Source organism: Microtus ochrogaster, chromosome 22 (genome assembly GCF_000317375.1).
Source record: "Microtus ochrogaster isolate Prairie Vole_2 chromosome 22, MicOch1.0, whole genome shotgun sequence".
In the NCBI taxonomy this organism is placed as follows: domain Eukaryota; kingdom Metazoa; phylum Chordata; class Mammalia; order Rodentia; family Cricetidae; genus Microtus; species Microtus ochrogaster.
The window spans coordinates 5383418-5399662 of record NC_022023.1 but is presented as its reverse complement, the minus strand read 5'-3'; the positions used below and the strand labels follow the sequence as shown (position 1 = coordinate 5399662).

Genomic DNA, 16245 nt, shown 5'->3' with positions numbered 1-16245 from the left:
TTTGCTTAAAAATTCATAGTAAATACTGGTAAATAATAATAACACTTTAGCAGTTATTCCTCTTAATACAGAGGTAAACAAAGTTATTTCTCTAATTTTTACTTTGTTTTTTTTTTTAATGAAATTAAGGGTGAGTTTCTGTCTAGATTCTGCTTCTATACTCAAATATCCCTACTCTGATAAGGAACCTCTAGTTTGTGAAAATAGTATGTTAGTTAAACCATCATAATTGACTTGTAACCACTGAATCCCCATCTGCTGATCTCTGCAATGAACGGTTTGAATTGGCTTCTAGATAAGACTCTGAGCTGCCTCTGCCAACCTTGCAAAAAAGTTTAATTCAGACACTCATCAATTAGACTCGGTGCTCATGGCAGGAAATTAAATGGAGAAAAAAAAATCAATTCCAGGTGTAAAATGTTGAACAGAGATTTTCTTCTTTTTTAATTTGGTGCTACCAGAGTGAGTACTTTCTCGATCTTAGGCTGATCCAATCTCCTTTATTTGATTGATTGTTGAATCTACTGAAGGGTGAGCCATTCACTTCAGCCTGAATCCCCAGCAGCAAGGTCAGTGGATGTTGAATCCTCCCCCGAAAGGCTGGGGGTCTTTGTGGAATGGCCACCACCCAGCAGGAGCGGTTTTGAGTATGCAGAACACATCATCTCAGCCTGAAACTGGCAGTTAGTACACACGCACACTCACACACACACCACACACACACACACACACACACACACACACACACACACACGCACACACGCACACACGCACGCACACGCACACCAGCGCTTTCCCCTCAAGTGAGGCAGCAATCGCATCTTCAGCTTCCTGAGCGGAGAGAAGCGAAGCGGCTTGATTTATTGGAGAAGGAAGAGGAGACCAGTTTCCAGTTTCGGAGGCGCCGCTGGAACGCAGCTGTCACATCCAGTGGCAGGCAGCACTTCTTTCCAGCTGTTTTCCTGCTCTGGCTTGAAAGCACCCTGCTCCTAAGGCTTGAGGAGTCTGCTTGGTGCGGCAGGTAAAACCAGTTCCTAGTTGCTCCCTTTTCTAACCAGCAAACCTTCTTACCTACTCAGAGGTAGGTGCTTGCAGCTTCTTCTTTAGGTACAGAAAACATTTGCTGCAACGTTTATTTTTAACTGAGAAAGTCTTTTCCACCGGAGGAGAAGGAGCAGTGAGGGACTTGAGAGTTCAGCAGGGTTTTTTTTTTTTTTTTTCTGATTAAAGTTTCAGTGCGGACGGTAATTGCCGGTCTTCCTCTGATTTTGCAGGTAGACAGCAAATGTGAGATTCATTTTGTGATTCACAGGCAACTTTCCATTTAGCCTGTGTGTGAGTCTAACCTTTGAGTTGGTTGACAGTTGTTACGCCACTCTGCACATGTAATTTAAAGAGCTTGGCGTATTCTTTCCCTCTGCTGGGATAAATATGTATCAGCCTTCTAAAAGAAAAGCCAATTGGTGGGAACTTAAGGATTCACTTTTAAAGTGGGGGTTTAAAGTGGGGTGACTGAGGCAGGATGGAAAGGTGCTGATTCACTGTTTAATGTCATGCAAATTGCTGTGTTTCTCAGAGATCAGTGTCAAATATTTTTCTCTTTCTTTCTTTCATTCATTCTTTCCTTCCTTTCTTCTTTCTCTCTTTTTTTAACTCTTAAATATGTCTGGATGTTGTGCTTTAAACGCAAGTTTGTACTTGTTATAAGTCAGTTTGTCTTGGTGCAGTGGCTATCGGGATAACACGACACGGTAAAGATTTAACCTAAGGATGTATTTTCCCCACCAGAATGAGATAGAATCAGGTTGAGGTTAAAGAACTTTTATTTTTCTTTCTACAAACAAAACAGTAGGTTTTATAACCAGAGACTCTTTACTTCAGTGATAATGTTAGTTAGCGTATCTTCACTTGCAAAACATAACTTAACCATATGTGTTTCTATTACTAGTCATTTTCATTAAAGACAAAATTCAGAAATGTTTGCATGCCTACCTGCCAACCATCATTATTGTGTTTTCATGAACAAGTTTTGTGAGGGATTGACCACTATAACTTAGCCGGATGATTTATAATGATCATAAAGGAAATGTCACAAGCTCTCAGTCCTGTATTCAAGTCAAGTCCTTGATTTCTCTGAGTGAGCAATGAGTTGAGAAGAGAGGTTTCAATGGAGGTGTGGTAAGCCCTGAATGTGGAAACAAAAGTTCCTGTGACCTCTCCTACAATGTCATGTTGCCAATGTACTTGACTTGGAACGGTTTCTGTTTGTTACCCTTATGGGAAAATGATTGCACATCATTTTCCAGCACTTGTCTTGATGGGGATGCTGGTCTTCTCATGTAAGATACTGGTACAGGAGTTCTTGTTGATTCTGAAAGTCAAGAAACTGCTTTAATACCACTCTGGAGCCAAAGGGTTATATGTAAGAAGCCTGCCAGCTGCCTCCTTGGAGGTCAGAAAAGAACCCAGAGTTGCCCGTCGGCAGTGTCTCTGGAGTGTAGTGCTGTTAGTCCCTCTACAGAACGTGATGGAAACTTTCCATCCGTAACATGAATATAACACGTATGTTTTGGCATTACCTTTGCCATACCACTACCATACCACTACCATAATACCCGTGGTTTCTAAGGTGGATTTTCATACCCTGATTTAATGTAAGAGGTTTTGTGCTCTTGTGAAATGCTATAGAACTTTACCTTTCTGTCACAGCACACTTTGCTCCCTAGGTAAACTTGAGATAAAATCTGCATATTTCTCTTTCCATGGTATTGTGCTATAGAGCTGGCAGTAAAGGACCGACAAGGGGGTCGAGGGCAGCATGGCTTTGATGTGGAATCTTACAGACAGGCCAAGGACACTCACTTCTTGTCTTCTCTTGCCAAAATTTTCCAATCTACCCAACAATCTAAGAGATACAAACACATGATTTTAACCCACCCTGCTCTAGAGGTGAAAGGAAATTCAATTCCGTTGCTGCTCTGGCTCTCCTAATGTACCAGTTGCCTCAAATTCACTCATGGTAAGCTTCTGGAGTTTCTCGCAAGGTCCCAGTCACTCACTCTTTGCTAGTGTAGATTTGTGAGGCAGCAGGTTAAAGAGTTAGCCAGCTGCTTGAACATTATGGATTGCCATTCAGAGTTGTCTTTGCTGAGAGGTAAGAGACAGAATCAATTTTATTTTATTTGGAGCAGGAGGTGATGAATCCTCTCTCACTGTGGTAGCTTCAAGTCACTGGCCTTGAGGCCATTTCATAGAGAGTATGGCAAATTAGTGATGCGTGATCACTAGTTTTTAATAAATCAATGAAAAGAATGAATTTTATAAGGTCAAGATGAGTTGTGAGTGAGTACCAATGTTCAGCGCTGTTTCATCACATGTGTTCCAACTCCTCCCCATCAGAGGGGTAGAGCGTGGCATACGGACTTCTTTAAAAATTATATATGCATTTTGACTTGAAGAACTTGGGTGACCAAGCAAAAGGAAGAGAAGGAAAGGTAACAGGAATCTCCACGAGCTTTCATGAAATGCAAACAGGTGCTGAATACTGAGAAAACCAAGTCGTTTAGTTATACTTCCGAGCTGCATTTCCTCAAATGGCCTTGGATTATGATGTAGCTCTAGCAATGGCACGTGGTAGGCTCCCCTCAGGCCTGCGCTGAGTGAGAGCTTTAAACTGGGGGGAAAGAAACATTCCACTGGCTCACTGCTGAAGAGAGCTGGAATCCAGATGGTCAAGCTGTTTATAGAAGTACATCGGTGGGTGCTACAAGCATCTCCAGCTATTAGCCTACTATATTCTCTCTAGTAAGTGCAGTTTGGGGAGGGTAGTGATTGCTAAAACCATCCCTAAAGCCAGGGAAGTCAACTCTCTCTTGACATGAACCTCCCCATCTCGAGAGGCTGTTGCTCATCTCTGTCATTTATAGTTACTGTACTCTAACGTCTGAGCACTCAAGATTAGACTTATTGTTATTGTTTTCATTTTAAATCATTTTATTTTTTTGCCCATGACTGACTGTTTCTCTCCGTGGGTCTCTATCACACATTGGGAATACATTCAGGAAGAGTGTGATATGCTCTCACTGGGTCACAGAATGGTTCTTAGACAGGGTTCCACCTGCTCTTCTCAGTGTCGCCTGTCTAAAGCCAACTTTTCTAATATTTCCTAGGCTAGAATGACAGTATCAAGAACTGCTGAGAAGCTATAGCTCGGATTCTGCCTTTAGATTTCTCTCTAAAAGAATCACCTTCTTTTTATTTGTTTGTTTGTTTTAATCCTCCCTTTCTTTCTGTGTATAACCTGTCGTGGGAATGTTTTCCTTTTGCTGGGGCCACACTGTCACCTCGATCTAGCAAAGGTATAGAAAGTGAGCCACCTAGTGGTAAAGAAGGGTGAATTTCAAATTCTTAGTTGAGCCAAGATGAAGGACTTGAAAAGGACATTGCTAATTTTCTGTTATATTGTAAAGATGTGTGCCTTTTCGCATTTCAAATGAAGGTCGTAGCCACATATACACACAATTCAGTCTGCTTGATGTTTCTATCTGATACGACCTTCTCCTGTCCTTTCTGTCTGTTGATTGTTATTTTTATGTGAACACATTTAAAATTTGCCCATGCTGTTTGGCATGAATTAAATGACACATGCAGTACCCACATTAAAACATCTTACTATGCGGGAGGTACTTTGTAAAGAAGGAAGTGAGCTTTCATGCTTTCCGTGGTACATTTATCCTGTATTTTCAACAGCTTGTATTAAACACATAGTTTAATAGAGAACCATGTCCACACCTGAGGGAATGTATATTAACTTATACTAATAACGTTAAGGGGATGATAACAGCAAGCTGCATGCTCACATGGATATAAGCTTTTATTTTAGAGAAAAAATATAGATAAATGTTAGTTATTACCTCCTAGTATTTAACTTCAGTTGACAGAGGTGGCCCATCTTGCAGCTGGAACTGTATCTCTGGGATGCTCTTAAGGTCATGCCTTGGGAACTAGAGTTCTCTCTGTGTGTGAAGCTACCTGGAAAATAAAAGACAATATTATTTATTCTTTCATGCTTGCTTGCTTGCTTGATTTCTTTCTTTCTTTCTTTCTTTCTTTCTTTCTTTCTTTCTTTCTTTCTTTCTTTCTTTCTTTTTCCCCCCACCCTTTCAATATGGAATAATTGAGTGCAGGAGTGCAGGTGAGTGATATCACACTAATCAAATTTCAGGTTATTTGCATTTTTAATGGATCAGAAAGAAAACTAATTTGTGACTACCTGGCAGGTAATTTGGTTAATTCCTTAATTTCCTGTTTAATAAAGGTGGCATTCTGAGGACATACTGGTCAGGAGCATGTGTTCCTGTTTGCATCTTCTGTTTTGAATTAGCTCTCTGTCTCACTAGGTGAACCCATTCCATCCACTGAAAACATTTATTTAGACAATCAACTCGAGTAACTAGTAACTGCTTTGTCTTAAAAATAATGGCAGACTGTCATCGAGTTAAACTTTGTTTTTATCTATGAGCTATCCTAGTGTGACACGTGAAAGCAAACAGAAATTTATACTTTATAACTTGGCCACAGGAAGTGATGTTCTATGTAATGTTATGCTTCTGTGAGACCTGAGACCAAGTTCAGCTGCTCTGTTCACTTGAGGCCTTAATGTGAAAACTATTTCTCTTGTCTTCGGAGGACAGAGATTCCCAAGTCTCTGTGAAAAAATTTTAAAAAGAGTCAAATTATTCAAGCATACATAGAAGTATCATTAAAGGGCAGATGTGCCACAAAAATCCATAAATGCTCATTTAAGAGTTTATCTATGTGCCAGCAGTTGGAAGTATGATTTTGCCTGGATGATTTTGTTTGATTTTCACAAGCTCGTGTTCCTCTCACACTCGCTTTTTATTTTTTTTTCCAGACTGTTAAGGTAGCACTTGCTTCGATGTGTTTTCTAGATGCATCTGTAATTGTGTTAATGTATTTCAAATTGATGTTCCATAGAACAACACAGCATTCACTCATTAAAAAAATAAAAAGAGGGACTCAGGGAATAGAGTCCTTTCTTGACATAAGTTTAGGGTGAAATGTATAGCAAAGACTCATGTTTTCTGTCTCTTTCCTCCCTCCTTCCTCTGCCCTCTTCCTTCTTCTCTTCTTCCCTGTTCCCTATCTAGTATATTCTTCAGTTTTCTTTTCTTTCAAGCCTGTCAGTTGCTTCTACTTTTAAACTCCCAATTTCCTGTTTCAAGCTCAGAAACCTACAGACACTTTCACTCTGTATTGTGATGCATTTGGTCAATTCTTTGCCAATTGTCCTTTAAATGTATGCAAATTAGACTTTTGATGAACTGGAATATTTTTCAGATTCTCTGCATAAATCACTTTGGGTTAAAAAAAAATCAACCTGTTTAAGGAGTTGGAGATTTTGAGACTTTGCTGATTTACTTCAGAGATTGGGGACATTTCACAGTTGCTTTTTTGAAGCATGTACCTCGGTTAAACCTACGTGCTCTTCGGGAAAGCATCCTCCTCCGGTTATTCCTAGCTTCCCAAGACCTTGTCGCGTGTATATTGGTTGACCCTGTAAATGGACATTGTGGCATCTGAACTCTCTTATTATCTAGGCTACAAAATGAAATATGTGTTTCATTGCTATAACTTAATGGAAGCAATAATTTAGAAAACTTTTCTACTCTCTTGTAACAACACACAATAAAGCCTTCTTAAATTGATGATGGATTGTTTCACTATGTAGCAAGCTAATAATACCCCATATTCTGTACACATTGTCCAGCTGCTCTGAGCAGTTTACATGCATTCTTCATTTCTCTTGCATGCCACAATGACAAAGAACAAGTCAGACTACTTTCTCATCATATCCATGTAGATCCCCTGTCATGGAAAGATTATGTACTCAGATTTCTTTAATTTTACGGTGGTAATTGCCAATCCATTATTGGTTTCTCACAATGATTGTCGTTTAATTTTGCAGCCCTAGTAACTTCTTTTTAAACATGTACTGTTTTCCTAAAATGTAGCCATACTAGTGCCTTGCTACACATGCTTGCATACTCATGTATGTATATAAAAGTATGTATGTGTGTAAGGTTAGATTTGTTCCCTAGATACACACATATCTATAGCCATGTTAGCGTATTTCAAGTTGGCAGTCTATAAAAACAACACAAAAATGAGGAGGGAAAGGAAATAGAGTCCTTTCTCTGCATAAATTTAAGCTGTAATGCATGGCAAAGACTCTTGTTTGCTAGCTCTCCATCTATATACGGAAAAGAATGCTCAGTGTTTCTGTGTCACAGTATGGATTTTCTGTGTCACAATGTGGATTTTGGCATGACAATAGCTAGCTAAAGTATATTTGCTTGACAAATATAAGAATAAATTTTGGTTTGACGATTTTTTTTGTGATATCATGAATGCCTTCCTGCTCAGGCTCAGATTCAAGGACTCTGATGTAAGGTAGCAGAGCAAGCATCAATGTCTTTAGATCAGGACTTACAGAAATGGAGGACAAGCAAAACTGATTATATAAGGAGAACAAGAAAATACCATGCTAGCCCACAAACCTATCAGTAGAATTATTGCTAATGTTCCTTAAGACTGGAGAAATCCAGAAAGAAAAACCCACTGCTGTGCTCCATGGTTTCACTAAACAGCCCAGCCTATGTTTACAAACAGTTCTCTCAATTGTGTTAATTTGTTATGAATGGGTCTCAACCTCCTCTTTGTGATTTCAGTTCTGTTCACTAACTTTCCTAGTCTTTCTACTGCATCTCCAGTGAAATATTGTTGCTGAGAAGACCATCGTACACACCATAGATAGGGCAATGTCTAAAGAGATGGTGTAAAGCTATGGGAAGGGAAACAAATCATTAAGTAGCATTAGCAACTGTGTGAGTTAAAACTTCTAAAGAAGAAAAAAGATATTTCTCTATATTTAAATTTGTCACCTGTGCTCTGGCCTATAAATTAGAGGTAACTTTTGACAAATGATTATCCTACCAGTAATTACCTTTCAGGTAGAGTCATCAATTTTTCATAAATTTCTTTATAAATATTTTGTGTCTTATGTCTTGTCTGCATCAACAGGGCTGAATTGAATTCACTCCTGAAGGTAAAGGTTTCTTTTCCACAGATTGCTTTTACCAAAATGTTAAATGCTAAAATTACTCACAGGTTTTTATTATATTGTTTGTGATACCTATCAGAAGCTTTCAAGAAGTTTACCCAAATTAAAGGTTTCTGTAACAATACAAAAAGATGGCATTTTTTAGCTTGTGAAGTTTTTACCACCATTGCTGCTCATAGTTACATCTGAGTTAGTCCTTTGGTGATCCACAGGGGCTGGTGTGGAATAGGTAGATTGATTCCTGGATTAAAAACCCATTCAAAGCCGGGCGGTGGTGGCACATGCCTTTAATCCCAGCACTCGGGAGGCAGAGGCAGGTGGATCTCTGTGAGTTCGAGACCAGCCTGGTCTACAAGAGCTAGTTCCAGGACAGGCTCCAAAACCACAGAGAAACCCTGTCTCGAAAAAAAAAAACCATTCAATTTGATTAGTCATTCAGCAATGTGTCATTAATAAATTTAATAAACCACTGTCTTCTATGTTGTCTTGTAGTAATAAGAGCGGTGGGGCTGTGTCCCCAGCACCCCGGCCGCCTGGCTAGCTTATGCCCCAAAATAATTACACAGACACTGTATTATTTTAAACACTGCTTGGCCCATTTCTATCTAGCCTCTTCTCGGCTAACTCTCTCACCTGGACTAGCCCATTTCTAGTGTAGCCCACGAGATGGCTTACCAGGGAGATTCTAGCCTCTGTCTATCCTGGGTCGGAGCTTCATCGCGTGTGTCTCAGAGAGCAGAGTTATCCCTGCGTCCGCCCAGGAGCCGGGAGCATGGCGTCTCTCTGAGGCGTCTGCCCCTGAGAGGAGAGCTGTCGAGTCTGAGCTCACTTCCTCTTCCTCCCAGCATTCTATTCTGTTTACTCCTCCCACCTATGTTTTAAGGTATGAGGGCCAGCCAAGCAGTTTCTTTATTACTTAACCAATGAAATCAACAGATTAATATATGACACTCCCACATCAGTCTGAATGTTTATCTGTGACTTTTTAGAGTATAGGGCCCAACCTTCTGCCATGAGTTCTCCCTTGGCTTAATAATTTTCTTTAACTGTGGCCATGTGTATGACTACATCTATAATTTATCCACTCACTTCCCATCCAATTGGTAAAGATCTATGTCATTTAAAACTCCGTTAAATATTTATTAAAATTGCTTTATCCTAAAGTAAGTCTTTATTAAAGAGATCAAACTTGAGAGAAAATCATGTTATTGGGATAACTGCCTATAAGTTTAGTGAGGCTCCAAATAATCATAACTTATTTTGCTGCAATTTATACAAATTTCAAGTTTACTAATTCAATATTGAATTTTGTAATTCAATGGGTAACAAACATTCAAATTATCTTCTTTCATGGGGGTCATACACTTTCTCATAGTCTTAAAACGATAACAAAGCATAGATTTTCTGTGAAAGGTGACTAACGTGAGTGTTGACACAGGTCTTCTGATTTACCTATGTTTGTGTGCTCATTTACACAAATTAATCTTATTTTGCTTCTCTGGGAGCAAAACTGTGTTTTGTAATTTGGTTGACCTCTGCTTTGATTGACATGAAAAGAGGTGAAGGTAGTGAGTCCATCCCTTCTATATTTTGGATGTATTTGTTTAATCTAGAATTTAGCTTTGAAGACTAATACACAGATATTTAATAAATATATTTGAATGCTATTTCTACTCTAAAATGTTCATGAATTCTGGAAATTTTGTGTCTTCATGAAACTTTAGATTTAACATTCTGTCACGACCACAGAATAAATATCTCTGGATAGCCATACTATTAATAGTATACTTTATTAACATAATACTATTTTTCTTGACTTTGAGAATAGTCTAAACCTGGTAGAAAAGTGAGTTTGAAACTTCATCTTAATTCCCTCTGATGTGTTTTTGAAAGACATCTAATAAGACATCATAGACCACAACATGAATTGATCATGATAAGAAAAACAGAACATTGGATAGTGAAATTATTATCTTTCCCCCCAAGTATAAAGATCACAACAGTTTGTCAATAGGTAAAGGTAATTATTTCGGAAGTTTTTATAATAAAAAATAGGTCGAGTGAGAGGTAGCAAAATATTTCAGTTTGCTCTTTAAAAAAATAAACTGGAAGCACTAAAGTTACAAATTACAGGATTCTAGAAAGATAAAGATAACATACAACAAATGAATATTATAGTCAATACCAGCATATTGGCTTGTTTCTGAAATGTATTATATTGCTGCATTTCTCCCTGGGGCTGTTCCCTGGAGAAAAGTGAAAAGATCTTTTTAAGCTGATGAATATTTGATTTCACTTCAATTGTATTTTCAGTTTGCTGTAGGGGGAAAAGATGCAGAATGTGAGCTTGGAGAGCATCAGGGGAGTTTGAGAAAGTGTAACACAAGGCTATAGATTGACTAGCATATGAACATGTAACAATACATCTCTTTCTCTCACTCTATCCCATAGTATCAGTCTTTTCCTTTTCAAAAATGCAAATTAAATGGTATTGTAAAACTATCTACCTAGCGTTCTCTCATAGGCTGTGGTTAGTGTGTGTTAAACACCCTTCACATGAAGGACCACATTTAGAATATGTCAAAAGACCCCAATATCTGAATTTTCATAACCTCAGGCCTTTCTTTAAACTAATTTTTAAAAACCTAAAATGAGAGACTGTAGTCTGAGGAAAGACCAAACACATTGCTGGGTTCCAGTACCAAGCCCTTCATAGGAACAGAAGGTCATCACTCTGGATATGCATCTAGCTTTCTATTTCTAGGCTGCACATTATTTAAGTCTCTTGCTTATGTAAGGTTTTGTAGAAGAAACCCTGAGTCAAGTGGATAGGAGTTTGTAAAAGAAGAATCCTAGCAAGTGTTAGGGAGTAAATTTAAGCCAATAAGATTTGCAAACTCGGTATTTGAGGCATCTGTCTGACTGAATAGAAAGAGTTAGGGTCAGAGCGACATGTGGATGTATTGTGGATGATCAGAAATAAGCGTTCACACAGGAGGTGATGTGTTGAGCTCTATGGTCTATAAAAGACAGCCTCGGATAGCCATAGTAGAAAGGGTGGTCAAGTTACACATAAGACTGTCTTGCACAATGCTTATAATACTAGCTTAGCATGTTTCCTTAAAAACAAGAGAGTGATAGGCATAATGGCTCACTTTCCACTCTCTTGCTTACTGTTGCTTCTGTCAGTCTCCCTTTTTCACCATCATGGATGCCCTGTGGATTTCTGAGCTGCGGAATGTGGCAAAATTGACAGATCTCAGTGAGATGTTGGGGAACTCCAATGTTTGTAAGCTTCAATTGTCTATGAACTAGGTACTTTTTGACCATATTTTTTTTGTAAAATTATCAAACGAATCATCTGAGATTGCATGTTTTGTTTATATCCTTCAGGAAGTAAGAAAATTGAAATCTTAGAATGCTCAAACAATTGATAGTTGATCTGGTACCAAATCTAAACCTTTTCCATTCCCTTTGATTTATCTACAGGAATTTACTCCCTAGTTATTATACTAAAACTCACACTACAGGAAGTAACACTGGGAAACATCATATATCTATACAATATTCAGATGTTGCTGTTTGGTTCATATCACACATCTGTAGACCAACTGGGTGATTTTATGGGTGTCTAGTTGCCTGTAATACATGTCCCACTGAAATGAACTTGTGACGTCTGCCCATGATGCTTGCTAATCCTACAGAAACAATTACAACAGAATCTTTCAGGACCTTGGACAGTGACAAAATACTTGGGAAAATATGTGTCAGGTCTTGTAATGAAACAATAAATACCAGGCAGTATGATCATAAGAAACCTACTAAAAGAAGGCTTCACAATGATGGCAACTATTGACCTGTGTATTGGAGGAGAAATTCCCAAGGTCAAAAGAATATATCCATTAAATCCCAGGAAGGCTGGTGCCATTTACAGAGACGTGAGCCAAGAAAGCAAATGTCTCTTTACTCCACACATCCACATTTTTTTCAGTTTTGTTTTTATGATATACAGGATTAATTTAGGTTAATTATAAAGAATAAGTAGACAACATTGTAAAACAGACAACACCCAAACTATCCAGAACTTTCTATCTATAGTTAGTCAATAAATGAATATTTAAGACACGAAGAGATTTGATACCCACAACTATGTTGTATCAATAATGCACTGTGGAAATATTAATTACAGGGAAGGCAAAGATGAAAAATTTCCAAAAAATGTATTATCCCTTTGCAATGAAAGATAATTGGGTTTCTGCTTGTTGGAAAGAGCAAAGTGCTATTATTTTCTCCACTGATGGGTTAAATACAGTTCTCTGTGTCCACACCTGGGGATCACCAACAGGGAACAGGACAGTAAAGAAAAAAATTCTAAGAGATAAAGAGAAAGTCTGCTCCCAGGAGGTATAACAAAATTCATCATTATGGTTTCTCACAGGCAGCCTGTGCAAAAAATGAATTACCCCATCCCCATTTGAATAGTAAGTTCTAATGATAACATTCCAATTTTATTTAAATCCTAAAAAGCTGCTGTGACTGGTGATACATACTGCTTTCTTTGGTACTTTACTCTCTGTGGCCTGATATTTTAAATATATCATTAAAAGTAAAAAGCAAAAAATATAAAATAAGATGTAATATAGTTTTGAATATTATAAAGACTTGACACTAAAGAAATAATGCAAAAGGATAAAAATATTTCGCCATTTCAGATTAGCACATTGACTAAAACTTCTTGTTTCTCAAAAAATAACTAACGTGATAATGTAATTTTCAAAAATATTTAAACTATTTGCCAGGAAAATTTATGGTATCTTAATGTATACACTAGCTACTGCAAAAAAGTCACCAATAAAGTTGTGTTAGGAAGTTTGAATTAATTTGTCATTGATTTTATTATTAAGACAAATTGAGTTTTGAATATCATCTGGCTTCTCTAAAAGTAACTTCATATAACAGATTAGGTTAGGTTTTCCTGATTTCTTGGTCAGTGGATTTCTTAGACATGAGTGGTCTCATGTCCATCATCACATCTTTTGGCAGAGTACACCAACCAGACACATAACAAGCACAAAGCATATTTTGAACAAATTAAAGGAAAGCAGACATACTCTCAAAGAGACTTTGCTTCATCAAATCACAGGACATCTGATTTGTCTGATACAAAGATTTGACATCAAAGATATGGCATATTTTAAAGATTCTTTTATCTGTATATCCAAGTAAGACAAGGTAGTTATCTTTTTCAATAAAAATCTTATTAGAAATCCAGAGGAATTTTGGAGAAAAATATATCATTATTCAGTGGAATACTGTGGCTTTATACAATTTTACTTTATTTTGTCTTGTTTTCAGACAGGGAGCAGCCCTGCTGTCAGCTATAGTAAAGATTGGAAATAATTGAGTCCTGAATAGAGATCTGAGACCAACATTCTGATTCATGGATAATGAGAAACCATGATGTGATAGATGGCATGACTATGACTCATCTCTAGATAATTTTAAGTTGAAAGTTAATCCTAGAATTTCCAAAAATATCTTCAGACAGTGACATAGCAGATAGATCCCAGCATCAATGTTTCAAAGCTGGGCCCAAGTTGTCCATTAATTGCACAGTTATCCACATATAGAAGTTTACTATTCTGGTCTTCATTTAACAATTCCATTTCATTTAGTTCGCAAAGTATTTTTATATCACCTGCCATACAAGACTTCACAGACACTGAACCATATTCTTTTATTTTTTTCTCAATTCTTTTTTGGAAAGATTTTCTTTGGTGTGAGTGTCCTCATCGCTTTATATTTCTTAAAATGAAAGAATTATAATAAATGTTAAAATTCTTTCCCACTTTTACTGTTCTAATAGGAAAAAGAAATATTGTTCTAATATTTTAAATAAACATTTTACATACCTAAATATTTTAGCATTTGACTATTTTGTAAGATCATATTTTTCTTCTTTTATTTCTTGTAAGTTTTATCACTTATTCTCCTTTAATCACTTAATTTCCTCAATACTGAAAACTTCTTAACATTTAGTCTCAAAGTTTTACATATTTCATCCTGTTTTTGTGTGTGTGTGTATGTGTTTTGTTTTGCGTGTGTATAAATTATAGAAATGCTTGATGTTAGTTGATTATGTTTCTATTAAAATTAACTTTACAAGCAGAAAGACCCAACGTTTGCGAAACATTTCATATCACATAGTCTAATAGCTGACAAACTCCAGAGTGCTTCAGATAGACAGTATGGTTTTGTGTAATTAGTATACACATCTCATAATTTAATTCAGTAGGTCTGAATAGAACCTTGAACTTTCACTGCTAATGACTTCTCAGTGGTGAATATGGTAATGTCTATGTTGTTCTGGGAATTTTTGAAGGTATTTTTTCTATGTTTTATTCTTTAATATAAAAGGGTTATGGCCACTTACATTTATAAAACAAGTTAGTTCTAAGAATCGGCCAAAATTTCATTTTTACATAATGTCTAATATAATAATATTATTAACTGTCTTTTATTGAGTGGATGTTCTATTGATCATAACATAGTATTCATTCAAAAATAATCACTAACAATGAGTTTATTTGTAATTCCATTTGCTCATATGTTCATTTCTAAATACTATAGTTAAACAGACTGCTGCAAAGTCTTTAATTCCTATTTTAAAAAACATTTTAGATGCTTTCGTTTCCATTGTTTTACTTTGCAATAAATTGAACTGATATACCTAGAGACTGATTTAATAACACTTATTTTCCATGAGCCCTGATCTCTTATGTTAAAGGGAAAGCTATAAATGTCAGTCAGTTTCTAAGAACTCATAGTTTTCGATTGACACTCTGTAAGTATGAATTTGCTTCAAGAGTCTAGAAGTCTAGTTAATGAATGAAGCCACTGTACGTAGATAGCTTTGAATTGGCAGAAGGAAAGTCTAGTGCAGAGTTAGATTAGTATCTGGGCTTTAATATATTTAGACATGAATTGCTATTTGAATACCAACAAAAAATAATTGAATTGTCATGCCAAAAGAAGGTTGTTTGAAATATGTTGGGCTCCATATGTCAGTGGGTTCGTACATTCCAGGGTGGGGGCATGTGGATTAAAAATGTAAGGCAGAAAAAACAGAGACACAAAAGAAATAAACAGAGACAAAGAATAAAGTTGGAAGGGCAACTCAATGAATACTGAATTTTCCCACATTTATATTTCATATACCTTATATACCCCACTCCAAATGGGGAAAAGGGCAAAAGACTGACTTACCATGATACAAAAGAATAAAGAGAGTAATTAATTTTTCAATACCTGAAATATCAGGTATCTATATCCTGATTTAAGTATTCAGCTGTTTAGGCAGGACATGCAGTGACCATACCTTAGACCAAGCATCCTGTAGGCATCCACTCCCTGGGTTAACCTGCTATAACTTTGAAGGAGCAAGAATGGACTCGAACTTTCTGATCTTTGATCATGGTGAATCCACATCCATGGGCTCTGACATGTATGTAGATAGATAGATAGATAGATAGATAGATAGATAGATAGATAGATAGATAGAGACACAGAGAGAGACAGAGTGACAGAGACAAAGAGAGAAATATAAAAAGAGAGGCATAGCTATAAAGTGGGTATAATGGATTAACTATGCAATCCAAGCTTCTCCCGGGACAGAATCAGGATAATCATAAGAACACGGATAAAAACCTGGTATGGTTCCTTACAAAAAGTAACAGAATACGCAAATTCTGTTTGCATATGAACAGGCAAGAAGCCTACAGTTTCTGGAACAGAGAAACTAAGTATCCAGGAATTAACCGGAGAAGGAATAAAATTTTCTGGACTGTTTCTGGACTGTATAATAGAGAAAGTGGAGCTTATTGGGCAGACAGTGCTAGTCTATAGTAGTTAGAATAAGAATGGACTCCATAACTATTGAATTTGAATGTTTAGTCCCCATAGAGTAGAACTGTTTGAAAAGGTTATAAGGATGAGGGGTGGTAGGGTGTGGTTTTGGGTGGGAAGTATGTCACTTGGGTTGAGCTTTGAGGTTTCAAAAGCCCATACCCAGTCTCTCTCTCTCTCTCTCTCTCTCTCTCTCT

The 16245-nt window shown here is 37.1% G+C and overlaps 1 protein-coding gene across 1 annotated transcript in view; it reads left to right on the top strand.

The window, feature by feature from the left end:
• Positions 1-785: 785 nt before the first annotated feature.
• Positions 786-16245, top strand: part of Tenm4 (teneurin transmembrane protein 4) — a 2359892-nt gene continuing 2344432 nt past the window's right edge. The window contains exon 1 of the mRNA XM_026784248.1: positions 786-1021. The gene's annotated coding sequence lies outside the window, so the exon portion shown is untranslated. The remainder of the gene's footprint in view (positions 1022-16245) is intronic.